Source organism: Neofelis nebulosa, chromosome 4 (genome assembly GCF_028018385.1).
Source record: "Neofelis nebulosa isolate mNeoNeb1 chromosome 4, mNeoNeb1.pri, whole genome shotgun sequence".
Classification (NCBI taxonomy): domain Eukaryota; kingdom Metazoa; phylum Chordata; class Mammalia; order Carnivora; family Felidae; genus Neofelis; species Neofelis nebulosa.
In genome coordinates, this window is record NC_080785.1 from 161866395 (window position 1) to 161893332 (window position 26938).

Genomic DNA, 26938 nt, shown 5'->3' on the forward strand with positions numbered 1-26938 from the left:
CTCTGTCTCTCTCTGTCCCAAAATAAATAAAAAACGTTGAAAAAAAAAAAATTTTTAAATGTCTAATTCTGTAGGGCGCCTGGGTGGCTCAGTCGGTTCAGCATCCGACTTCAGCTCAGGTCACAATCTCACGGTCCGTGAGTTCGAGCCCCGCGTCGGGCTCTGGGCTGACAGCTCAGAGCCTGGAGCCTGCTTCGGATTCTGTTGTCTCCCTGTCTCTCTGCCCCTCCCCCACTTGCACACGTGCTCACTCGCTCTCTCTCTCTCTCTCTCTCTCAAAAACAAAAAACAATTTAAAAAAAAATGAACAACCCAACTAAAAAGTGGATAAGCCTGGACAGACACCTCACCAAAGATCTATAGATGGTAAATAAGCATATGAAAAGATGTTCAGGGTATTGCAAATTAAAGCAACAAGTGACATACGACTGTACACTTACTAGAATAGTGTAAGTCCAACTTGGAAAACACCAGATGCTGGTGAGGATGTGGAGCAACAGGAACTCTGTTTCACTGTTCGTATAAATGGAAAAGAGTGCAGACACTTGGGGAGACGGTTTGGCAGTTTCTTATAAAACTAAACATAGTCTTCCATATGACCCAGCATTTGCATACCTTGATAATTACTCCAAGGAGCTGAGAACTTAGGTCCGCACGAAAACCTGCATATAAATGTTTATAGTGACTTTATTCATAGCTATCAAAATTTAGAAGCAACCGGGACACCTGGGTGGCTCAGTCAGTTAAGTGTCCAACTTCATCTCAGGTCACGATCTCCTGGTTAGTGGGTTCGAGCCCCGCGTCGGGCTCTGTGCTGACAGCTCGGAGCCTGGAGCCTGCTTCGGATTCTGTGGCTCCCTCTCTCTCTGCCCCTCCCTTACTCATTCATTCATTCTCTCTCTCTCTCTCTCTCTCTCTCTGTCTCTCTCTCAAATAAACATTTAAAAATTAAACAAACAAACAAACTTGGAAGCAACCAAGATGTCCTTTACCAGATAAATAAACTGTGGGACATCCAGACAATGGGATAATAGCATTAAAAAGAAATGTACTCAGGCTATGAAAAGACATGGAGGGACCACAAATGCATATTCTAAAATTAAAGAAGTCAATTTGAAAAGCCTACATACTGTATGATTCCAACTCTGTGACATTCTGGAAGAGGAAAAACTGGAAACAGTGAAAAGGTCATTGGATCTGAGGGATTACAGGGGAAGGAGGGATGAATAGGGGGGCACAGAGGATTTTTAGGGCAGTGGAACTACTTTGTATGATACTGTAGTGGTGGATAACATGTCATTATACTTTTGCCCAAACCCATGAAACCTACAACACCAAAAGTTGATCTCAGGTTGTGGGTTTGAGCCTCATGTTGGGCCTAGAGATTACTTAAAAATAAAATCTTTGGGGGCGCCTGGGTGGCTCAGTCGGTTGAGCGTCCACCTTCGGCTCAGGTCATGATATCACAGTTCATGAGTTCAAGCCCCACATCGGTCTCAATGCTGTCAGCCTGTCAGCACAGAGCCCTCGTTGAATCCTCTGACCCCCTCTCTCCCCCCCTCCCCAGTTATGCTCTCCCAAAAATAAATATTACAATAAAAATAAAATATTTTTTTAAATAGATTTAAAAAAAGAGAGGGGGCGGGGCACCAGGGTGGCTCAGTCAGTTTTGCATCTGACTCTTGATCTCAGGGTCATGAGTTCAAGCCCCACATTGGGCTCCACGCTGGACGTGAATCCTACTTAAATAAATAATAATAAAATAAAACTTAAAAAAAAGAATGACAAAATGTTTGCAGCATCACTCCCTGTATGGCAAAAATAAAATTCCCAGTGGGTTTTAGCAACCTTGGAGTCTGCATGGTCACGTCTACATTTTTATGAATCTGTCGTTTATTAGGTGGACGTTTTTCACGTGCCTCTGCAGATATGTTAGAGTTTTCCAGAGATGAGGATAGTTCATATACATGTATATATGTTCATATATATTTGTTCTCTTGCTTTTGTTATGAACACAGACAGGCATACCTCATTTTATTGCACTTTGTAAATACTTCGTTTTTATAAATTGACGGCTTGTGGCAACCCTGCATTGAACAAGTCCATCAGCATAATTTTTCCCACAGCATTTGCTCACTTCCTGTCTCTATGTTATATATTTCGGTACTCACAATATTTCAAACTTTTTCGTTATTTTTATATTTGTTCTGTGGTCAGTGATTATGATTCACTGAAAGCTCAGATGATATCATTTTCAAGCAGTAAAGTATTTATTTATTTATTTATTTATTTATTTTAATGTTTATTTACTTTTGAGAGAGCATGAGTAGGGGAGGGGCAGAGAGAGAGGAAGACACGGAATCTGAAGCAGGCTCCAGGCTCCGAGCTGTCAGCACAGAGCCTGACACGGGGCTCGAGCTCGCAAACCTCGAGATCATGACCTGAGCCGAAGTCAGACGCTTAACCAACTAAGCCACTGCAATAAAGTATTTATTAATTAAGGTATGTACATTGTACATTTTTTTTTTTTAGACATGATGCTATTACACACTTAACAGACCACACTATAGTGTAAACATACTTTTATATGTACGAGGAGAACCCAGGATTCATTTGACTTTCTTTACTGTGACATTCACCTTATAATGGTCTGGAACTGAACCCACAACATCTCCAAGGTATGCCTGTGTGTGTGTGTGTGTGTGTGTGTGTGTGTGTGTGTATAAAACAGAGACAGAGAAAGGGGGTAAGAATTATTTGGAGGATTTGGTTCACATAAATGTAGGGGCTGACAAGTCAAAATCTAATCTATCGTGTACACATCACATTATCCATCTGTTGACGGGCACTTGGGTGGCTTCCACATCTTGTCTGTTGTAAGTAATGCTGCTATAAACATGGGTGTGCAAATATCTTTTTAAGTCCCCAATGGTAATCTTTCGCAAAATTATAGTATATGATATTATGGTAGCGTATATGTATGCATATACCTATATACACATATACGTACATATGTGGCTAACAAGTCAGAAATTCAGGGAGGAGTAGATGTTGCGGTCTTGAGTCAGAATTCTACAGGGCATCACGCTAGAAATTCAAGGAGGGTTTCTATACAACAGTCTCGAAGAGAATTTCTTCTTGGGGAAACCTCAATCTTTACTCTTAAGACCTTCAACTGATGGAGGCCCATCTACATTGTCTGGGGTCACAGCCACTTTACTCAAAGTTGACTGATTTAAATGTTAATTACAACCAAAATAATACCTCCACAGCAACATCTAGGCTAGTGTTTTACCAAACAACTAGAAGGCATGGCCTGCCAAGTTGATACATAAAATTAACCGTTGCCAAGAAAACTGGACCTCCCTCTTGTAGGACTTGAATTACAAAGCTTACCAAAGTCCAGTGTGTGAAAATGTAAAATGCATCTCCTTCAGTTGCAATTGTAAAGTGAATAATTTTTCAGTAACCTCTTCGGACCTCCCTTGGAACATGAAATTGCTTTTTTTTTTTTTTTTTTTTTTTTTTTTTAGTTTTTTCACATTTATTTTTGAGAGACAGAGATAGAGCATGAGCTGGGGAGGAGCAGAGAGAGAGGGAGACAGAATCCGAAGTAGGCTCCAGGCTCTGAGCTGTCAGCACAGACCCCGACGCAGGGCTTGAACTCATGAACAGCGAGATCATGACCTGAGCCGAAGTCGGACGCTTAACCGACTAAGCCACTCAGGCGCCCCTGAAATTGTTTATTTATTAAAGAAACATATTTATTCCTCAAGCATATCCTACTGCCCTGAAAAATAAGACTCACAAGAAAGCAATTTCCCCAGATCAAGCAGTGAGATGTGTAGTATAGAAAACAGGAAACAGTCCTTCCAAATACAAACCCAGGGCAATAGGGTTCTTTTAGCAGGCAGCCCAGGTTTTCACTGAACTTAGGAAATAACCAGCATGGCACTAACAGTGGATACCTAACTACCCACATTTGTCATAATTTTATTTTTTTTTTAATGTTTTATTTATTTTTGAGAGAGAAAGAGAGCACAGGTGAGGGGGGCAGAGAGAGGACAGAGGATCTGATGCGGGCTCTGAGCTGGCAGCAGCGAGCCTGATGTGGGGCTTGAACTCACGAACCATGAGATCATGACCCGAGCCAAAGTCAAACCCTCAACTGACTGAGCCACCCAGGTGTCCCTATTGGTGTTTTATTGTAGCTATAGTATGTTTTATTTTAGGTTGACTTTGTTAAACTTTTTGGAATTATTGTGGTTCAGGCCTCCATCAAGAGTTTTACATATGTGTTTTACATACAAGTTTTACAGTTTTACATATGTGTACACATGATAGGTTGTGTGTGTGTGTGTGTGTGTGTGTATAACATAAAATTTGAGCTACGTTTGAAATATTTATAGACATTTCACCATAGAGGATATACAGATGGCAAATAAACATGTGAAAAGGTGTTTAGTCAATATCGTTAACCCGTTAAGGAAATGTAAATTAACACCACAGTGAGAAATCACTACCAGCTATCAGAATGGCTAAAATGAAAATGACTAACAACACCAAATGCTGGCGAGGACATGGAAAAACTGGAATACATTCAAAAACACGTGGAACATACACGAGGCTGATACGTCTTCTGCAGGCAGGCATGTAAGATGCTGCAGCCTTTCTGGAAAACAATTTGGCAGCTTCAGAAAGAAGGACACAGACAACTATCACATGACCCGGTTAATTGCACTCCTGGCGTTTATCCTAAAGCAGTGAAAACATGTTCGCACAGAAACCTGTGGGTGAGAGGGTGAATGTTCATAGTAGCTTTGTATGGAACAGACAAAACCTGGAACCAGCCCAGGTGTCCTTCACACAGGTGAATGATTGAACAGACCTTGGTCAATCCATACTATAGAATACTACTCAGCAATAAAAGGGAGTGAACTATTTTAATTTTTTAATTTTATTTATTTGTTTGGAGAGAGAGAGGGCGCACTAGAGTGAGGGGCAGAGAGGAGAGACAGAATCCCAAGCAGGCTCCAGCCGTCCGTGCAGAGCCCATTGTGGGGCTCGAACTCACAAACTGTGAGATCGTGACCTGAGCCGAGGTTAAGAGTCAGACACTTAACCGACTGTGCCACCCAGGCACCCCTGAACTTTTTTTTTTTTTTTTTTAATTTAAGAGAGACAGAGGGAGAGAGAGAATCTTAAGCAGGTTCCACACTCAGTGTAGAGTCCAAAACAGGGCTCAATCCCATGACCCTAGGATCATGACCTGAGCCCAAACCAAGGGTTGGATGCTCAAGCAACTGAACCATCCAGGCACCTTGGGAGTGAACTATGGATTCCTGCAACAACCAGAATGAATGAGTCTCTGGGAAATTATGCGGAGTACCAAAATAAAATAAAATCAATTTCAAAAGGTTACAATATATCTGGTTCTTATATAACATTTTTGAAATGGCAACATTTTTTCAAGACCCGGGAAAGAAGAGCAGTTGGAAGAAGGAGGGAGGGGGGGTTCTAAAAGGGCAGTACCGGGGATGGTAGCCGTGTTGGCACAGTTTGTATCTTGACTGTGGTGGTGGAGATGGAAACCCACACACGTGATAAAATTGTATGGAACTTAATACATGCATGCAAACAAATGAATACAGGTAAACCCGAAGAAATCGGAGTAAAATTAATGACTTGTATCAATGCCAGTATCTTGGCCGATAGGTCTCAGGACTCTAACCGATGTTTGCACATCGATGTTCCTAGCAGCATTACTTACAGCAGAGAAGATCTGAAAGCAGCCTAAGTGTCCGTCAACAGATGACTGGAGAATGTGATGAATACATACATTATTCAGCCTTAAAACGAAAGGAAATTCTGACCCCTAGTACAACACGGGTGAACCTTGAGGACATTATGCTGAGTGAAATAAACCAGGCACAAAAGGACAAGTATTAATATGATTCCACTTCCATGAAGTAGCAAGAATCAGTAAATTAATAGAGGCACAAAGTAGAATGGAGGTTTCTAGGGGCTAGAGGATGGGAGCTGGGAAGTTGATACTGAACGGTGACAGAGTTTCAGTTGAGGAAAATGAAAACGTTCTGGAGATGGTTAGTGGTGACGTTTGTACCACAGCATAGATACAATTAATGCTACTAAATTGTACACTTAAAATTTTTTTTAATGTCTATTTATTTTTGAGAGAGAGACACACAGAATCTGAAACAGGCTCCAGGCTCTGTGCTGTCAGCACAGAGCTGGACACAGGGCTCAAACCCACAAATTGTGAGATCATGACCTGAGCCAAAGTCAGACACTCAACAGACTGAGCCACCCGGGCGCCCCAATTGTACACTTTAAAATGGTAAATTTTAGGGGCAGCTGGGTGGCGCAGTCAGTCATCCGACTCTCGATTTTGGCTCAACTCACGATCTCACTGTTTGTGGGTTCGAGCCCCACGCTGGGCTCTGCACTGACTGCCCGGAGCCTGCTTGCGACCCTCTCTCTCTCCCTCTCTTTCCCTCTCTCTCTACCCCTCCCCTGATGCTCTCTCTCTCTCAAAATAAATAAATAAACTTGAAAGTGATAATTTTATGTTACATGTTGGGCGTGTTCCGTCTCTCCTGCGCTTGTGAGTGAGCGTGCGTGCGTTAAATCACACTTCTTGTGTGGCCTTTCTGGGTCTTCTCCCCCGAAGGCGCCACAGAGCGGCATTGGGATCTGGCCAGCACACCCATCCTCCCAGGTTCCCCTCCCTCCCAGCCTGTCCAAGATGAGGGAACACTTGAATCTCTGGTTCTGTCACACTCCCTCAAGGTCTGGAGGAACAATGCACAGCATTCTGCGATCTGTAGAACTCACTGCCCAGCTTTTATACCACGAGCTGTGTATAATGTCTGCTTAGTTAACCTCACCTGGCCTGTCAGTGCTTATGTGAATTGAGGCCAATGAATAGACCAGTAGGTGCATCTGCTTATCAAATGATCTCGTAAGACATGCTGGCTCTCTTCTCAGTCATAATCCTACCCCGATTGCTAGAAGAAAATGAAAAAGGAAAGAGGTCCTCCCCTCTGGAAGCTGCAGTCACATTGGGCAGCAAGACGACTTAAATTAGGGGCGCCTTGGCGGCTCAGTCGGTTAAGTGTCCGACTTCGACTTGGGTCATGATCTCAAAGTTCATGAGCCCACGTGGGGCTCTGCACTGACAGCTCAGAGACTGCTTGGGATCCTGTCTCCCTCTGCCCCTCCCCTGCTTGCGCTCTCTCTCTCTCTCTCTCTCTCAAAATAAATAAAAATAAACTTTAAAACAAAAAGACAATTCAACCAAAATGAGTTGATTTAGTCCTATGTATTGCACAACTCCTCTGCCCTGATGGAGATGGTGTTCTAGAGAAATCAACAGAGAACATTAGCCTGTGCGTGCTTCCCACCTTCGCCAAGAAGGCACACTGGGAAAGGGGGCTTGTTCAAAACACAAGCCTGGAGAATCTCCTGGAGGCTGAGACCCTCTCGGGTGGAGCTCTGGAATTTTTTTTCTTTTTTTTAATAAAAAGTACCCAAGATAGGGGTGCCTGGGTGGCTCATGATTTCAGTGCAAATACACAAACTCCCCAACTTACCCTGCAGGCTCGCCAAATCTCAGAGAAAGACAGCAGACCTCCAAGGAGGGGTTCCCAGTTAGTGTGACCACGTGATTAAAATTACCATTTTGGGGGCTGCCTGGGTGGCTCAGTCAGTTAAGTGTCCCGCTTCGGCTCAGGTCATGATCTCACGGTTCATGAGTTGAAGCCCCACGTCGGGCTCTATGCTGACAGCTCAGAGCCTGGAGCCTGTTTGGATTCTGTGTCTCCCTCTCTCTCTGCCCCTCCCCGACTCGTGCTGTCTCTATCTCTCATGAATAAATTAAAAAAAAATTTTTTTAAACAAGAGATGAACTTGCTAAAACCCCACGTGCATGCACGCTCTCTCTCAAAAATAAATAGAACATCAAAATATATATATACATAGATATATATAAAGTCTATTCATTTAAAAACCATATGTCTGAGGGGATGTGGGTGGCTCAATTGAGTAAGCATCTGATTCTTGGTTTCTGCTCAGGTCCTGATCTCTCGGTTTTGTGGGTCCAAGCCCCGAGTTAGGGTCTACACTGGCAGCACAGAGCCTGCTTGGGATCCTCTGTCTCCCTCTCTCTCTCTCTACCCCTCCCCCATTCACTCTGTCTCTGTCTCTCTCAAAAAAATAAACTTAAAGAAATAAAAATAGGGGCACCTGGGTGGCGTAATCGGTCAGGCGTCCAACTTTGGCTCGAGGTCATGATCTCACGACTCATGGGTTCGGGCCTCACGTCAGGCTCTGTGCGGACAGCTCAGAGCCCGGAGCCTGCTTCAGATTCTGTGTCTCCCTCTCTCTCTGCCCCTCCCCCACTCTCTCTCTCTCTCTCTCTCTCAAAAATAAACATTAAAAAAATTTTATAAAAATAAATAGAAACCATATGTCCATTGACATAACCCTCACCACACCCTATGCTCTATCTCGTATTATCACCCTATGTTGTAGTTGGAAGTGAGGCACAGAGAGGGTTAATAATTTACCCAAGGTCACACAGTCCTGCAGGGCTGACCTTATTTGTAGCTAGGCCGGTGGACCCCAGCATCCAGGCCCTTAGCCACCACACTCCTCCGTCTGCTGCAAACACAACACTCCAGATGGGGTAGGAGCCGGCTGCCTGCAGGTGGTACCTAACGCCACGGACCCAAGGGGAACCCTAGGCGACCTTTTTCACCTGCTCTCAGTCATCTACGACAGGCAGTGCTGGAATTTGCTTTCCTTTTTAGAAGGTCTTGTCTCCCCTCTATTAGGGTTCTCTGGAGAAACAGAATGAGTTGGATGGGCACATAGATAGAAAGAGATTTGCTATGAACTGGATCGTGTCCACCCAACTTGATACGTCAAAGCCCTAACCCCCAATGTGACTATATTTGGAGATAGGCCTGGAAGGAGGTAATTAAGGGTAAATGAGATCATAAAGGTAGGGCCTTGATCTAACAGGAGTAGTGCCCTTGGAAGACCAGACACTGGAGAACTCCATCCCTCCCTCTCAATCAGTCTCCTACCCTCTCTCTCTCTTCCTCTGTCCCCCATGGAGCACACAGTGGGAAGACATCTGTCTGTAAGCCAGGAAGAGAGCCCTCACCAGAGGGTGGATTTTCTGGTACCTGGATTTTGGATTTCCTAGCCACCAGAACTGTGAGAAAATAAATTTCTGTTGGCTAAGCCACCTAGCTTATGGGATTTTGTTATGGCAGCCCCATTGATTTTAAGGATCCAGGTTCAGGTGATTATAGAGGCTGGTGAGTCCCAAAGGCTGGAGACACAGGAAGAGTCAATGCTGTAGTGCAGGTTCCAAGGTCGCCTGCTGGCAGAACCCCTTCCTGTTGGGGGAAGGTCAGTCTTTGGTTTTGTACAGGCCTTCAGCCTATGGGATGAGGCCCACCTGCATTATGAAGGGCAATCTGCTGGGGCGCCTGGGTGGCTCATTCCGTTGAACGTCTGCCTTTGGCTCAGGTCATGATCTCACGGTTGGTGAGTTCAAGCCCCACATCAGGCTCTGTGCTGTCAGCTCGGGGCCCACTTCAGATCCTCTGTCCCCCTCTCTCTCTGCCCCTGCCCCACTCTCTCTCTCTCTCAGAAATAAAATAAATAAACTTAAAAAATAAATAAATAAATAAATAAATAAATAAATAAATAAAAAAAATGTAGCATTTCTCCCCCTTCTGTTTGGGTACAGTTTAGCAGGCTGTATATGTAAGATGATCTAAAGCAGGGGTTCTCTGCCTCAGAATTACTAATGTTTTGGATCCAGTAGTCCTCTGGTTGGGGGGCCGTCCTGGACTGTAGGGTGTTGGGCAGCAACACTGGCCTCATCCGGCACTGAGGACTGCAGCCTGGACCCTCTCCTGGGGGACACGTTGGAGCTCGGGCCTTTATCCAGCCTTTCCTGTGGAGGCCTCCCCGTGTGGCAGAGAGCGCAGTGTTCTGGGTCTCTGCTTTTCCTCTTTCGGTCCTTCACCGACACTGAGCACCACGTGACTGACCATCCCACCGCTGGTGGCCGCTCACGTGATGGCTGGCTTGGTGCGTACTGGCGAAGGAGAGAGAAAGTTGGGGTGGCATCGCTCTCCTCTGTGTCCTCTCTCTGACATGCCTACCCTCTAGAACTACCCGGGTCTCTGCCACCAGGACCTGGTCATTTATTTGTTTGTTTATTAAAGTTTATTTATTTATTTCAAGGTAGGGGAGAGGGGCAGAGAGAGACGGAGAGAACCCCAAGCAGGCTCCGCACTGTCAGTGTGGAGCCCGATGTGGGGCTTGAACTCAGGAAGCGTGAGATCGTGACCTGAGCTGAAACCAAGAGTAGGACGCTTAACCCACTGATCCACCCGGCCTCCCAACCCTTGGGTCTTTTTTTTTTTATTTAAAAGGCCAACGATGAGAATAGTATTCAACCACGAAAAAGAAAGAAAGAGATGCCATTTGCCACAACAGGGGTAGACCTTGAGGGCATATAAGTCAGATAGAGAAAGACAAATACCAAATGATCTCAATTATATGTGGAATCAAAAAAAAAAAAAAAAAAAAGACTAAACTAATCTAAAGCAAAACCAAGCTCATAGATACAGAGACCTGATTGGTAGTTGCCAGAGATGGGGGTGGGGGCAGGTGGACAGGGTGAAGGAGGTCAAAAGATACAAATTTTCAGTTACAACGTATATGTTACAGGGATGTAATAGTCACTATAGTTAATACTGTATTGCGTATTTGAAACAGTAAACCTTAAACGTTTTTATCATAAGGAAAAAAAAATGGTGGTTTTATTTATCTTTTAATGTTTATTGTTTTTTGAGAGAGAGACAGAGCGCAAGCAGGGGAGGGGCAGAGAGAGAGGGAGACACAGAATCCAAAGCAGGCTCCAGGGTCTGAGCTGTCAGCACAGAGCCCAACGGGGGGCTCGAACTCACAGACCGCGAGATCGTAACCTGAGCCAAAGTCGGATGCTTAACTGACTGAGCCACCTAGCCGCCCCTATATCTCAATTTTTTAAAAAGGAAAATACTCCTACAGAGAAACAAAACAAATAAACAAGGATGAGAAGGGGTGGCCGCAGGCTCGCTACGAGCAAGTCCCTTCAGCCTCCCTGGGGGCCAGTGTCAGGGACGACCCTTCAGAAGCGTCCCCTACCCTGTCTCCCCCCTTCCCGTAGGCACAGATTCTAGGCTATGAAGCCCCTACCACTTGTGGGTGTCTGTATGCCAACGTCGGGGCAGAGACGGGGCCAAGTGAGGGTGGGACTCTCTCTACATATTGGACGTTCAGAACCTTCAGTCCATAAGACAAATTGAGTCACCACCCTTCCATGACTAGTATCTAACCTTGATCTACAACTATAAAGTGTTCTGTATTTATGTGACTTCAGAGGCTTTTCTGCAAAAACAGACACCCTCCCTGCAGTGTCTAACATCCAACTCCAACCCCAAGGGTGGAGCAGATTTTCCTATTTCTTTGTTCTATAGGCCTACACGTCCAGGATCCTGTTTAAGGTTTTAGAATGCCTTCAATACTTGCCAAAATAAAAATAACTCCCCCCAAGGTGCCTGAGTGGCTCAGTCGGGTAAGAGTCGGGGCTCTCGATTTCAGCTCAGATCATGATCTCACGGTCATGAGATCCAGCCCTGGGGAGGCCTCTGCTGTGGGTATAGAGCCTGCTTAGGATTCTCTCTCTCCCTCTGCCCCTCCCCAGCCCCCCCCAATAATAATAATAATAATAATAATAATAATAATAATAATAGTTCCCATAGGGAGGCCTGGCTGGCTCCTTCAGAAGGCTATGTGACTCTTGATCTCGGGGTCGTGAGTTCAAGTCCTATGTTGGGTGTAGAGATTACTTAAGTAAATAAAAACTTAAATAATAATGGCCATGAAAAAGAAATTCCCACTGCTCTCCATCCCCAGGGTTCTGACAACACAAAAATGTCTCCAAACACGGCAGGTACCCTTTGGGGGACAAAATGGGTCCCCCATTTTGAGAAGTATTGATTTAAAGTAGTTTCAAACCATCGTTTTTCCTTTACTAGTTCCTGGAGAGCCATAGCAGGAATGACTGGTTAGCCCAGCCCTGGAGTTTGTATAGACACACATGTGTGTGGCCAGAGGACCATGCGGCAGGGGGAGGGTATGCCACAACCAATTGCCTGTCCCACCCGGCCCCTTTCCGTCCACCTCCTCATTGCCTCTCCTGTGCATTCCCCTCCCCGTCTTTCACTGACCTCATTCTTCAGTGCAGGTCGGGCCTGGGAGTGGCATCTGTGAGATTGTGGCAGAACAGGTTGTCCAACCCTGAACTGGAGAAAGGAGAACCTGTCTCTGCCCAAGCCGGTGTTCCCAGAATATCACCTGCACATGCGCTCACAGGGTGACCTTGGGAAAGGAACAGGGGGTGGGGCCTCAGGGGCTCTGATTCTCCCAGGAGAAGGGTTCCACTGTCGTGGGTTTATCTGGCTGTTACTTCTCCTTGGGGCTGCTCACTTTTTAATCTTTCATCTAATTACTTTTTTTTTTTTAAAGTGTTTATTCATTTTTGTGAGAGAGAGACAGTGAGAGCCAGGGAGGGGCAGAGAGAGAGAGAGAGGGAGACAGAATCCGAAGCAGGCTCCAGGCCCTGAGCTGTCAGCACAGAGCCTGACGTGGGGCTCGAACTCACGAACCATGAGATCATGACCTGAGCCAAAGTCGGACGCTCAACCGAGTGAGCCACCCAGGCACCCCAAATGACTTTTTTTTTTTGAATGTTTATTTTTGAGAGAGAGAGAGAGAGAGAGAGAGAGAGAGACAGAGCCTGAACGGGGGAGGGGCAGAGAGAGGGAGACAGAATCTGAAGCAAGCTCCAGGCCCTGAGCTGTCAGCACAGAGCCTGACATGGGGCTCAAATTCATGAACCATGAGATCATGACCTGAGCCTAATAAAAGAGACACTTAACCGACTGAGCCACCCAGGCACCTCTTATCGAATGACTTTATTAACCCAAGACAGTTCTATGAAGACAGAAGCAGCCTCTTAACACTTGAAAGTGACAACCACCCAACACCCCTTAGAATGGCTGCTACCTAGAAAACCGAAAACAGGGGCGCCTGGGCAGCTCAGTCCATTGAGCATGTGACCCTTTTATTCGGCTCAGGTCATGCTGTCATGGTTTGTGAGATCGATTTCCGAGTCCAGCTCTGTGCTGACAGCGTGGAGCCTGTTTGGGATTCTCAGTCTGTCTCTCTCTCTCTCTATCTCTCTCAAAATAAATAAGTAAACATTAAAAAAATAAATAACAAGTGCTGGCGAGGATGTGGAAAAATCCGAGCCCTCGTACCCTGTTGGTGGGAATGTAACACCTGCCGTTGCTGTGGGATACAGTGTGGCAGTTCCTTGGAAAATTAGAAACAGAGTTACCATATGATGCAGCGGTTCCACTTTGGGGTGTAGAACCAAAAAAACTGAAAGCAGTATCTCAGAGATGTTGGTACATCCACGTTCAAAGCACCATTATTCATCATAATAGCCGAACAGCGGAAACAACCCCGGTGCCCACCAACAGATGACTAAATACCAAATGTGGGTCATATTCAGACTTAAAAAGGAAGGACATCCTCACACAGGCTACGATGTAGCTGGACCTTGAGGACATTATGTTAACGTTATGTTAAGTGCAAGAAGCCAGACACAAAAGGACAAATACTGTATGATTCCTTTTAGATGAGGTCCCTGGAAGAAGCAAATGGATAGAGATGGGCAGGAAAAAGGTGGGAGCCAGGAGCTGGGGGAGGGGAATGAGGATTTAGTGTGTCATGGGGACAGAGTTTCAGTTTTGCAAGACAGAAAGTTCTGGAGATGGGTGACGGTGATGGCCGCACGACAGTGTGAATGTGCATAATGCCACTGAAGTAGACACTTAAAAACAAAGTTTGTGGGGCACCTGGGTGGCTCAGTCGCCTGGGTGTCCGACTTCGGCTCAGGTCATGATCTCGTGGTCCGTGAGTTCGAGCCCCGCGTCGGGCTCTGTACTGACAGCTCGAAGCCTAAAGCCTGTTTCGCATCTGTGTCTCCCTCTCTCTCTGACCCTCCCCTGTTCATGCTCTGTCTCTCTGTCTCAAAAATAAATAAACATTAAAAAAAATTTTTTTAAGTGGTAAATTGTATGGTTTGCATACTTTGCCTCAATTTGGAATAATCCTCATAAGCAGTAATAAATCCATGCCCCCCAGCTGACCCTCCCAAGCCCGCCCGGGGTCCTCACGACCAACCCCAGGAACTGGCTGGCAGATGGGAAGATGCTCCCAATGAGAAGCATCAGGCCTGGCTGGTCATCCCCGAGGAAAACCCGAAGGCTGCTTCCTCTGGGCAGGATCACGACAGCTGTATTTATGGAGGGGGCGTGGAGGTCCTCGTCACGAAGCTGTCTGTCGTCCTCGGCCCTCCTGAGATCAATCGCTCGGCCCACATGGCAGGATGGAATTAGGAGGGCCCTGAGTCAGCGTGCACAGGCAGTAGTTCCTGCCCAGAGCCTCGCTTGGCCCACAGGGGAGGAAGAAAAAAGCCACCCTCTCAGCGGCTGGACGCCTGGTGCTCCCTTTAACAAGCATCCGCTGGCCCCTTTGCTCTGGTGTTAATCAAATCTGGCAGAATGGCCTGCCGTGCTACTAGACACTGCTAGATGCCTGGATTTGGATTTGTTTCCCTTCATCTTTAAAATTTCCAAAAAAAAAAAAAAAAAAAATAGGAGAGGCCAGGGATTATGTTTCTTTTCTTTCTTCTTTTTTTTTTTAATGTTTATTTTTGAGCACGAGAGAGAAACAGAGCATGAGCAGGGGAGGGGCAGACAAAGAGAGGGAGACACAGGATCCGAGGCTGGCTCCAGGCTCCGAGCTGTCAGCACAGAACCGACTCGGGGCTCGAACCCATGAACTGTGGGATTATCACCTAAGCTGAAGTCAGACACTCAACCCAACCGACTAAGCTACCTGGGAGCCCCAGGCCAGGGATTGTGTTTCTCTTGCAAGATGAAGATAGCATTTCTTCTGAAATCAGCCTCTAGAATCTTCTTAAGCTAGGAGGACTGGACCAGTGGCTGCACTGACCTAAGCTGAAGTCCTTACCATGCCCCCACAAGACCCCTGCCCTCACCTCTGCAAGTCCCCACTCATTGGCTCACGCCAGCCACACTGGCCTCCTCACTGTCCTAACAGCCTGCCAGGCACATTTGTGCCACAGGGCCTTTGCTCCTGCTGTCTTTCTGCCTGGAGCATTCTTTCCCCCATCCCTCCGCTCTCTCAGACTTCTACTCGAATCCCAACTTCTCTAATGACTCTGTTTTTTTTTTTTTTTTTAATTTTTTTTTTCAACGTTTTTTATTTATTTTTGGGACAGAGAGAGACAGAGCGTGAACGGGGGAGGGGCAGAGAGAGAGGGAGACACAGAATCGGAAACAGGCTCCAGGCTCCGAGCTGTCAGCACAGAGCCCGACGCGGGGCTCGAACTCACAGACCGCGAGATCGTGACCTGGCTGAAGTCGGACGCTTAACCGACTGCGCCACCCAGGCGCCCCATGACTCTGTTTTCTATTACAGCGGCTCCCTCAGCACCCAGCTCTCCCAGCGCCCTTTTCACTTTTCCATTTCTCTAGGGCATGCTTTCCTTTTATCGCGGTCTCTGGTTTACTTATGTGCCATGCCAGCCATCTGTCCCCCATGGCCCTCACGTGCCTTTCCCATTAGCGTTAGAGCTCAATGGGAATGTGGGGTCTTCTTTTTGTTCCTTAGTGTGTCCCATGTGTCTGTAATAGTGCCTGGTGTATAGTGTGTGCTCAGTAAACATAGTCAAATAAACGAATTCACTTGTGCCACCAGTATGACACCGTGTATTAGAATTTGCACAGTATTCAGTGGCCGGGAAGGATTCCCAGACTGTGAGTGATTTGTAATTATTTTTAAGTTAGCATATACTATATTTAAAAAAATTGTGGCAAACGTGTGCATCGGTCAGCAGCAGCTCCGTCCCTCCAGGGGCTCGAGGCCAGTGTCTTTCACATCCAGCTTCTCTGTCAGTTTCTAATGGTTCTGTTCTGTGATGTCGTGATTTATAAGAAATATATATTTGGCTTTGTCCCATTTCTGGCACAGAGCTCCTAAAACCCTTGGGATGTCACAAGCGGTAAGAGGGATAAAGGTGTTGGGACGCCTGGCTGGCTCAGTTAGTAGAGCATGCAACTCTTGGCCTCGGGGTTCTGAGTTCGAGCCCCACGTTGGGTAGAGATTGCTTAAAATCTTACCAAAAAAAAAAAAAATGATAAAAGTGTCTTGATATTAATCATAAGCACACCTGAATTTATATTAATGAGGTGACTTTTGGGGCACCTGGGTGGCTGAGTGGGTTAAGCTTTGGCTCAGGTCATGATCTCGCAGTCTGTGAGTTCGAGCCCCGCGTCGGGCTCTGCGCTGACAGCTCAGAGCCTGGAGCCTGCTTCGGAGTCTGTGTCTCCCTCTCTGTCTGCCCCTCCCCCGCTCACACTCTGTCTTTCTGTCTCTGTCTCTCTTTCTCTCTCTCTCTCTCTCTCAAAAATAAATAAAATTTAAAAAAAATTGTTTTTAAATGAGGTGACTTTTGGAAAGCACGGGAGGAGGGGGGCTGGTTGTCCAGGGAACCAGTGCTGTGATTGGAGAGCTGGCACATTCCGTCCCTCCCCACACCAGCCTCCGGGGACAGTCGAGGGACTGGAGAGTGAATCTACCGCCAGCGGTCAGTGATTTCATCAAACAATGCCTATGTCATGAAGCCTCCATAAAAACGCAAAAGGGTGGGGTTCAGAGAGCTTCCAGGTTGGTGAACCGGATGCATTTGCCGGCTGAGCCCCAGACTCTGCAGGGACAGATGCTCCTGGGTCTGGGACCTCACCCCACGTATCTCTGCATCTGGCTGTTGATTTGTATCCTTTCTTATCCTTTGGTGTAAACGGCTTATCTAGGAATTACACTGATTCTCTGAGTCCTGTGATCTGCTCCAGCAAACTGCTCAGACCTGGGGAGACAGTTGTGGGAACCTGTGATTTAAGGCCAGTCCATCGGAAGCACAGGTAACAAGCTGGATTTGTGACTGGTGACAAAGGGGCAAGGAGGCAGTCTTGTGGGACTGAGCCCTTAACCTGTGGGATCTGATGCCATCTGTAGGTGGGGTGTGGGGAGTAAATGGATCTCGTTCTCAGAGAACTGTGGTTGTCCGTTTTGACCTGCCTTCTGTCCCCACCCCCACCAAGGGCTTGCTTTCACGTCACCTCCCTCAGAGTTGTCCCAGGGCTGGGGCAACTTCCCCGGGCGGCATCTGCCAAAAGCTGTGAAGACATCTGCTACCCTCAGCCATCTGGGGCGAGGGATGGCAGAGGGGACAATCAACAGAGAGACCAAAAAGCCTGGTGAAAGGAAATGACGATGGCCTCCAGATGGGACACGAGGAAAAAGTCAATCGAACACAAAAGAAAGCAGTAACAGAGGACTTAGGAGCAAAACAGATCCAAGATGTACAGAAAAAAGTAGTCCTGTGTCTCTCAGCAAACGTTTCTTCAACCTTGACCGTGGCCAGACACTGGAGATTTAACATCCAGCAGCTTTCATTGTCCCCGGGGAAGCATTTTCCTCCCAGCACATCGATGTGTGACCATAGATACAGATTATTGCTGACCAGGGAAGCACACCCAAGTTGCAGAGTTTTTCCCGGGATTTCATTAGGTAGGCGTGACTGATTGGATCATTGGCCACATGGATCGATCAAAAGCACGTCCCCTCCCCTCCCTAGAGGTTGGGGTGATAGCACAGAGCTCAGCTCCCGCCATCTGATCACGCAGTTGGTCTTTCTGGCGTGGTCAGCCCCCACCCAGAGTCATCTCCTAGTGTAAATGATCCAGGGCGGACCATGAGTCATCAAGTCGGCGTAAATTACCAAGTGGTCTGAGGTTCCCACCATGAGTAACCAACAAGATCCTATCTGGGAAGTCCCGACGGTTTAGAGGTGACCTCCGGAGAGCCAGGACGGACACCAGACCTCTCTTTGGGTAATTCTTCACCGTACGGTCTTATACCTCAATTTAAAATTTATCAAAATAGGGGGGCCTGGCTGGCTCAGTCAGTTAAGAGTCAGACTCTTCATTTTGGCTCAGGTCATGATCTTGGAGCTCATGGGTTCCAGCCGTTCACTGGGCTCTGTGCTGACAACGCAGAGCCTGCTTGGGATTCTCTGTCTCCCTCTCTCTCTGCCCTTCCTTCACTCATGCTCTCTCTCTCTCTCTCTGTCTCAAAAAGAAATAAATACACATAAAAAAATAAATAAAGTTTGGGGCGCCTGGGTGGCGCAGTCGGTTGAGCGTCCGACTTCAGCCAGGTCACGATCTCGCGGTCCGTGAGTTCGAGCCCCGCGTCAGGCTCTGGGCTGATGGCTCGGAGCCTGGAGCCTGTTTCCGATTCTGTGTCTCCCTCTCTCTGCCCCTCCCCCGTTCATGCTCAGTCTCTCTCTGTCCCAAAAAATAAATAAAAAACGTTGAAAAAAAAAAAATTTTTTTTAAAAAATAAATAAAGTTTATCAAAATAATAACTCCACATGTAGGCCAACTGTAATAAAACCTAGTCATCAGAGAGAGAGAGAGGACTTTAGGATCAAACAGAATAAAAGCAACAACAATCATATTGACCACTGACATTACAAAAACAACATTGGAATTCAGAAGACAGGGAATCACATCTTTTTTTTTTTTTTCAACGTTTTTTTTAATTTATTTTTGGGACAGAGAGAGACAGAGCATGAACGGGGGAGGGGCAGAGAGAGAGGGAGACACAGAATCGGAAACAGGCTCCAGGCTCCGAGCCATCAGCCCAGAGCCTGACGCGGGGCTCGAACTCACGGACCGCGAGATCGTGACCTGGCTGAAGTCGGACGCTTAACCGACTGCGCCACCCAGGCGCCCCGGGAATCACATCTTTAATACACTGCTATTAAAAAACAAGAGGGAACTTAGCACCGAAAACCATTTTCAAAATACAGCGAAAGGAAGACGTTTCAGGCAAATAAAAACTAAGAGTTTGCCACCAACAAACCCACGTCAAAAGAAGTTCTAAAGGATGTTGTTCAAGCAGAACAGAAGAGAAGTGATCCCAAGAGGGAGAGGGCTGAGAGCCAAGAAGGAAGGTTGAGCGAAAAAAGTGATAAATGGGCGTAAATCCAAATGAAGGTCGAATTTGAAATACTCATAATAACGCAATGTATTGTGAGGTTGATACATGAACAGTTTAGAGCTCATTTTCTTTTTTTTTTAATTTTTAATGTTTCTTTATTTTTGAGAGAGGCAGAGACAGAGCACGAGTGGGGGAAGGGCAGAGAGCGAGGGAGACACAGAATCCAAAGCGGGCTGCAGGCTCTGAGCTGTCAGCCTAGCTTGGGGCTCGAGCCCACGAACCGTGAGATCATGACCTGAGCCGCAGTCGGACGCTTAACCGACCGAGCCACCAGGCGCCCCTAGAACTCATTTTCTTAAAAAGCAGTATGGTGGCCAGAGTTCAGCACATGTTTCTCGAGCATAGAAGGCAGCAGCCCAGATCCCGATGTGTCCGGATGTGATACGAGAAACATAAATGCAGCGATCACTGTACGATCTCTGAGCGGCAAGTGCCCGGGACGCAGGGTGTGGGTCGGGAAGCTAGACCCCACAGGGCACCCGCTGCAGGAGCCCCAGAGAGGGGAAAGGCCGGCAGCCTCCCAGCACAGCTGGTTTCTGTGAAACCAGCTTCCGAGGTGTCGCCGGTCAGAAGTGATGGGGCAGCTGGCCACGTGACCTTCCCCAGCCGATGACCTCGTGAGGCTGGGTGCCCTGGGCCGGCTCTGTTTGCACACGGAGAGCCCAGCCCAGGTGTGTGGTGCTCCCATGTCCGCTGCCAGTGTGTGCATGGAAGTGTGCCCTTTTTTTTTTTTTTTTTTTTTTTTTTTAAAGAAGAAGGCCTATTTCAGCACAGAAGGTGGGTAAGAACCAACCTGAGTATCACTGTCACCTCGGGACACAACACGTGGCTGTCTGTTACCTAATTTTGGATGCTTCTCGCTAGCCTCAAAATAATTCCTAGGTTAAAAATATTTTCTTGGGGTGCCTGGGTGCCTCAGTTGGTGAAGCGTCCGATTTCGGCTCAGGTCATGACTTCATGGTCCGTGGGTTCGAGTTCCGCGTTGGGCTCTATGCTGACAGCTCAGAGCCTGGAGCCTGCTTCAGAGTTTGTGTCTCCCTCTCTCTCTCTCTTTGCCCCTCCCCTGCTCACACTATCTCTCTCTCTCTCTCAAATATAAATAAACATAAACATAAATAAATAAATAAATAAATAAATAAATAAAATATTTTCTCAGTAATGCTAATCATTAGGGAAATGCAAATCAAAGCCACAATGAGATACCCCTTCACATGCATTAGGATGTCTATTATATAAAAACAAAACAAAGAAAATCACAAGTGTTGTGAGGTCCTAGAGAAAAGGGAGCCATCTCGGGGGCCTGAGCGGCTCAGTTCGGTTGAGCATCCGACTCTTGGTTTCGGCTCAGGTCACGATCTCACGGTTCCTGAGTTCGAGCCCCAAATTGGGCTCTGTGCTGACAATGCAGAGCCTGCTTGGGATTCGTTCTCCCTCTCTCTCTGCCCCTCCTGCACTAGAACGCTCTTTCTCTCTCTCTCTCGAAATAAAAAAATAAACGTTAAAAAAGAAAAAAAAGAAGAAAAAGAAAAGGGAGCCATCCTGCACCGCTGGTGGAAATGAGAAGTGGGGCAGCCACTGTGGAAGACAGTGTCACACATTGTAGCAGGTGGCAGAATTTCCTTCCTTTTAAAAAAAATTTTTTTTTCGATGTTTCTTTACTTTTGAGAGAGAGAAAGATAGAGCGTGAGAGGGGGAGGGACCGAGAGAGAGAGGGAGAGAGAGAATCCCAAGCCGGCTCCACACCCGGTGCAGAGCCTGACGTGGGAATTGATCTCACGACCGTGAGATCGTGGCTGGTGCCGAAATCAAGAGTCCGATGCTCAAGCAACTGAGCCCCCCCCCCCCAGGAGCCCCCGATGCCGTTGTTTTTATACCAGCCAGTGATACCTGATCGTTCTGCAAGCATTTCAACTCCGCAGCAGCTTTTATAAGACTCCTGCAGGGTCGGGTTTAGGGGATTATTTCAAAAGCCGACAGCCAACCGCTAACTGTTTTCAGGAGGAAGAGAGACTTTTCACAGAACACCACCGGGTCAGCAAAGCCACGGATCAGCACACCAGCGGAGATAAAACAGAGCCGCAGACCCGGCACGCACCTCGACAAAGAGCAGTGCGGCCCCTGCAGGGAAGGATGAGAGATTCCCGGAGACGACAGTCCCCGGAGTGCAGTTTGAGCCAACCTACCGTAATTGCTCGAGCCGTAACCGGTCAGGGCTTGGCCGGACTCGAAACATGGAAGCTGTAAAGGTTCTAGCGTGAAGAGCGGCTGGAGGAGCTAGGTTCTCAGAGCACCCGTCCCTGTTCTTGATTCAGAGGGTTATGAGAATTTCAAATATTGTTCACTTCGTGATTTGCTACGAAGGGTTAGACGCCACTAACCGTTGTGACACAGTTCCCCCAAGACTGCCCTCATTTCTTCCTTTTTTTTTTTTTTTTTTTTTTAAGGTTATTTATTTTGAGAGAGGAGGGCGAGCAGGGGACGGGCAGGGAGAGAGAGGGAGGGAGAGAATCTCAAGCAGGCTCTGCCCTGTCAGCGCGGAGTCTGACATGGGGCTCGAAACCCTGCACCGTGAGATCTCGACCTGAGCTAAAATCAAGAGAGGGACACCCAACCGACTGAGCACCCCCAGGCGGCCCTGCCCTCACTGGTGACGTCAGCTGCAAGTTCAGGTTTTCTCAACACCACCTTTGGGTTTGACAACTCACTGGAAAGACAGAACTGACTGGAAGCTGTTACACCCACAGTTACAGTTTATTACGGGGAAAGGATGCTACAGATTCAGATCAGCCAAGAGAGAGGCGCCCAGGCCGCGTGTGGGACAAGTGCCAAACGTGCAGCTTCTCTTGTCCTCTCCCTGTGGGGACAGGACAGATTTACTCTCCCAGCATCGGTGTGTGATATGTCCGGAAGACTGGAGCATCACCAGCCAGGGAAGCTCACCCAAGCACAGGTGGTGAGATTTGCTGGGAGCCCTAGTACGTGGGGACATTTGACCAATTAGTCGATGGCCCACAAGGTTGATCTCAGTGTCCAGATGCACCGATGCCACGTGACCCCCCAAGCCCCCACGCAGACCCCATTGTGGGTCTTTCTGGCCCCCACCCTAAGTCATACCATTGGACTAGCCAGTGGGACCCGAGGTCTCCCGGCAAACAGAGACCCTCCTCTCCGGCATGACATCTCAGAGATGACCTCCCAGAAGTGGGGGGACCACATGAAACCCTACTACACAGTCTCCCGATCCGTTTCCTCCAGGAAATGGTAAAGTGTGGGAGGGCAGAGACTAGAACCACCTTTGTCTCCAGGGACCAGGGATGTTGTCGGATGCAAAGAGTGGGGACTACTGAAAAATACAATTCTTCCAGTATGGAAGTATTCGCGTCATCCTCGAAGGAGAGGGTGTGAATTTGCCACTGAGGAAGGTCTGAGCGCTCGGCCTCGGGGCTGCTTCTGAGCCGTTGTTCATAGAGAAACCTCGTCCTCTCAACGTGACCGTCACTGCAGTGGGATGAATGTCGATGCCCCCTGCACTCACCCCTGTGTTGAAATCCTAAGCCCCCCACCAGCGGCTGGACCGGAATCACCTTTCCCGGACCAGGGGGCACATGTCGCTGGTGGCACGGGACACACTTAGAAGGTATCGGTGCTGTGAGGGCTCTGCGCCCTTCGGAGTTGGGGCTGTGTTCCTTATCACCTGGCCCCCTGGCTGGCGTCCCCGTCTAACGAGGTCGTGGCAGGGCTCAGGCACAGCAGCCTCAGTGGGTAACAGGGTCCAGCTAAGATGCATCTCACTGCTGGCTTTTTAAAAAATATGTTTAGTGTTTATTTTTGAGAGAGAGAGTGAGAGACAAAAAGACAGAGTGTGAGTGGGGGAAGGGCAGAGAGAGAGGGAGACACAGAATCGGAAGCAGGCTCCAGGCTCCGAGCCATCAGCACAGAGCCCAACGCGGGGCTCGAACCCACGGACCATGAGATCGTGACCTGAGCTGAGGTCAGGCGCTTAACCGACTGAGCCTCCCAGGCGCCCCACATTGCTGATTTTGAAAAGTAATTTTTAGAAATCATGGTTAAGGGGCGCCTGGGTGGCTCCATCGGGGGAGCGTCTGACTCTTGGTATCGCCTCAGGTCGTGATCTCAGGGTTCATGAGTTCAAACCCCACGTCGGGCTCTGCGCTGACAGCACAGAGCCTGCTTGGGATTCTCTGTCTCCCTCTCTTCCTCTCTCTCTCTCTCTCTCTCTCTCTCTCTCTCTCTTTCAAAAATAAATAAACATTTTTTTAAAAATCAAGGGCGCCTGCGGGGCACCTGGGTAGCTCAGTCGGTTAAGCGGCCGACTTCGGCTCAGGTCACGATCTCACGGTCTGTGAGTTCGAGCCCCGCGTCGGGCTGTGTGCTGACAGCTCAGAGCCTGGAGCCTGTTTCAGATTCTGTGTCTCCCTCTCTCTCTGACCCTCCCCGTTCATGCTCTGTCTCTCTCTGTCTCAAAAATAAATAAACGTTAAAAAAAAAAAAATTTTTTTTTTTAAATCAAGGGCGCCTGGGTAGCTTAGTCAGTTAAGCGTCCAACTCTCGATATCGGCTCAGGTCATGCTCTCACGGTCGTGAGATTGAGCCCCACGTTGGGCTCTGCACTGGGCACAGACTCTGCTTAAGATTCTCTCTCATGGGGCGCCTGGGTGGCGCAGTCGGTTAAGCGTCCGACTTCAGCCAGGTCACGATCTCGCGGTCCGTGAGTTCGAGCCCCGCGTCAGGCTCTGGGCTGATGGCTCGGAGCCTGGAGCCTGTTTCCAATTCTGTGTCTCCCTCTCTCTCTGCCCCTCCCCCGTTCATGCTCTGTCTCTCTCTGTCCCAAAAATAAAAAAAAATAAAAAAAAAACGTTGAAAAAAAAAAATTAAAAAAAAAGATTCTCTCTCACACCTCTGCCCCTCCCCCTCCTCAAACAATTCACAGTTAACATAAAATTTACCATCTTACCCGTTTTTAAGTGTGCTGTTCAGTGGCATTAAGCACATTCACACTGGTGCACGGCCATGCCCACCATCCATCTCCAGAACTTTTCCATCTTCTGAAACTGAACCTCTGTCCCCATTGAAACTAACCCTCCTTCCCCTCCCCCGCCCACCGTCTACTTCCTGTTTCTATGAATGTGCCCATTCTACATACTTTGTAGAAGTGGAATCACAGTATTTTTCCTTTTGTGACTGGCGTATTTCACTCAGCATAATGTCCTCAAGATTCATCCATGTTGTGTCAGAATGTCTTTTTTTTTAAGTTATTTATTAAAAAAAACTTGTTTAGGTGTATTTATTCACTTAGAGAGCGTGCAAGTGGGGGAGGGGCAGAGAGAGAGAGAAAATCCCAAGCAGGCTCTGCACCGTCAGCACAAAGCCCAATGCGGGGCTCGAACCCACGAACTGCGAGATCATGACCTGAGCCAAAATGGATGCTCAACCGACCAACCCACCCAGGGGCCCCTTATTTACTTATTTTTGAGGCAGACAGAGGCAGAGAGAGTGAGAGCAAGCACAAATGGGGGAGGGGCAGAGAGAGAGAAGAAGACACAGAATCCGAAGCAAACTCCAGGCTCTGAGCCGTCAGCACAGAGCCCGACGCGGGGCTCGAACCCACAAACTGTGAGATCGTGACCTGAACCAGGGTCAGACGCCTAACCCGCTGAGCCACCCAGGCACCCCAGAATGTCCTTCTTTTTCAAGTCTGAATAACATTCCATTGTATGGATGGACCACATTTTGTTCATTCATTCGTCCGTTGGTGGACACTAGGGCTGCCTCCACCTTTGGGCTACTGGGGACCCTGGTGCTGTGACCATGGGTGTGTGGTTATCTCTTTGGGAGCTTTCTTTCCCCACTTCTGGGGAAGAACCCAGCAGTGGATTCTTGGGTCCTATGGTAGTTCTGTTTTGAATTCTTCCAGGAACCGCCATACTGTTTTCCACGGCGGCCATTATCACGTCTGTTTTTACTGTCCTCTTCTAATTAGCACAAGTGGCCCTGGCTGCCCCGTATGATAATAGTAGGACATTTCTTTCATTAGATGAAACAGACCACTGAAATAAATCTCAAAGTCCGCTGCGATGTCTGGGTGCAGAGGCCTACCCCCATCTGCTCCGACTTGGCTTCAGGCTTGTAGGCTGGATTTTCAAGGTGAGCTTTTTTTGTTCTTTGCTTGCTTGCTTGCTTTTTTTCCCTTCGCTAATGGCACCAACACTTCTCCTTTCTCCTGCTATTAATCTGGCACAAACCTTCAACGGGGGGGCGGACTGCCGGGTTTTTCTGACATTTCTTTCTGACGATCCTGCATTTACCATCTTCACGATGCTTCCAGGAGCTCTTTGCCCGTCCGTCCCTAAACACACAAACTAACCCAGACCCTGTAGGAGTCACGTGTCCTGGGCTGCTGGCGTATTAATTTCTTCACACCCTTTTTGCAGGGATAGTGACTAGCAAGGCTGCAGCTAATAGAGCTAGTCCCAGCTGTCTCCATGGTAACGTTGTACCGTATCAATGTCACCTTCATCCCGCCAAGAACATGGTTCATAGGACCAAGCCCAGTCGTCTCCATGGTAACATTGTCCCCTATGGACATCACCTTCATCCCTCCAAGAACATGGTTGCACAGAGACCAAGGTAGAGCGGGTGTGTGTGTGTGTGTGTGTGTGTGTGTAAGATATTGGTGTATTTTTAATCTCCACTTAAACAATTTTCATCTCTGCACATCAAGTTAACAATGTTTTAGAGCCGGAAGGCTCATGACGGGCTTTGACTGTATAAGGCAGCATTTGAAAGCAGAGTATCACAGAGCAATGGCCTCAGATTGTACGGGCAGAGGGACCTTCCCCCAACCACATGACAAAGTAGAACAGAATTCAAGTATGGTCTCAAGCATAGAGGCTATTAGAAATCATACTCTTTGAAAAAAAAAAAAGTAGCATAGGGGTGTCTGGGTGGCTCAGTGGGTTAAGCATCCAACTTCGGCTCGGGCCACGGTCTCGCGATTCATGGGTTCGAGCCCCGCGTGGGGCTCTGTGCTGACAGCTGGGAGCCTGGAGCCCACTTGGGATTCTGTGTCTCCCTCTCTCCGCCCCCTCCTCCACTCACGCTCTCTCTCTCTCTCTCTCAAAAATAAATAAACATTAAAAATTAAAAAAAAAAAAGTAGCGTTATGATGGCAACAAATCTAAATATAAGCTATGGCCACCAGCATCTAATGGCTGGGGTCCAGTGAGTCCCGGTCGTGACTCAGTGAACGGGCGGGGCTGTCATTTGAGGTCACCTCGAAGCCCTCTCTACAGAACATAAAGTGCAGGATGTAAAGTCATTCATTAATTAATGACGATCCGTAGCCTACTCAGCCTGCTGTAACCAGATACCATAGACTGGATGGCTGGCTTATAAACAGCAGAGATTTGTCTGCAGGTTCTGCAGGCTGGGAAATAGAAGACCGAGACAGCAGCACATTTGATTCCTGATGAGGGTGCGTTTCCTTGTTTGCACAAGTATTGTGGTGTCCTCACCTGGTGGAGAAAGAGCAAGAGAGCGCTCCCTGGGGTCAAAAATTCCGTTCATGAGGGCCCTCGCCTCGAGATCTGACCGCCTTCCAAGA

The 26938-nt window shown here is 47.8% G+C and overlaps 1 long non-coding RNA gene across 5 annotated transcripts in view; it reads left to right on the plus strand.

Annotated features, from left to right (window-relative positions):
- The window catches only part of LOC131510632 (uncharacterized), a 38695-nt gene that overhangs the window by 4907 nt on the left and 6850 nt on the right, over positions 1–26938 (plus strand). The window contains exons 2-4 of one of the 5 annotated variants that reach the window (XR_009261119.1): positions 2533–2678; positions 25370–25479; positions 25767–25962. The exons of 1 other annotated variant lie outside the window; for it this stretch is intronic. This is a non-coding gene — a long non-coding RNA (uncharacterized LOC131510632). The remainder of the gene's footprint in view (positions 1–2532; positions 2679–25369; positions 25480–25766; positions 25963–26938) is intronic. 3 more of the 5 variants (XR_009261121.1, XR_009261123.1, XR_009261122.1) reach the window with 3 other exon arrangements.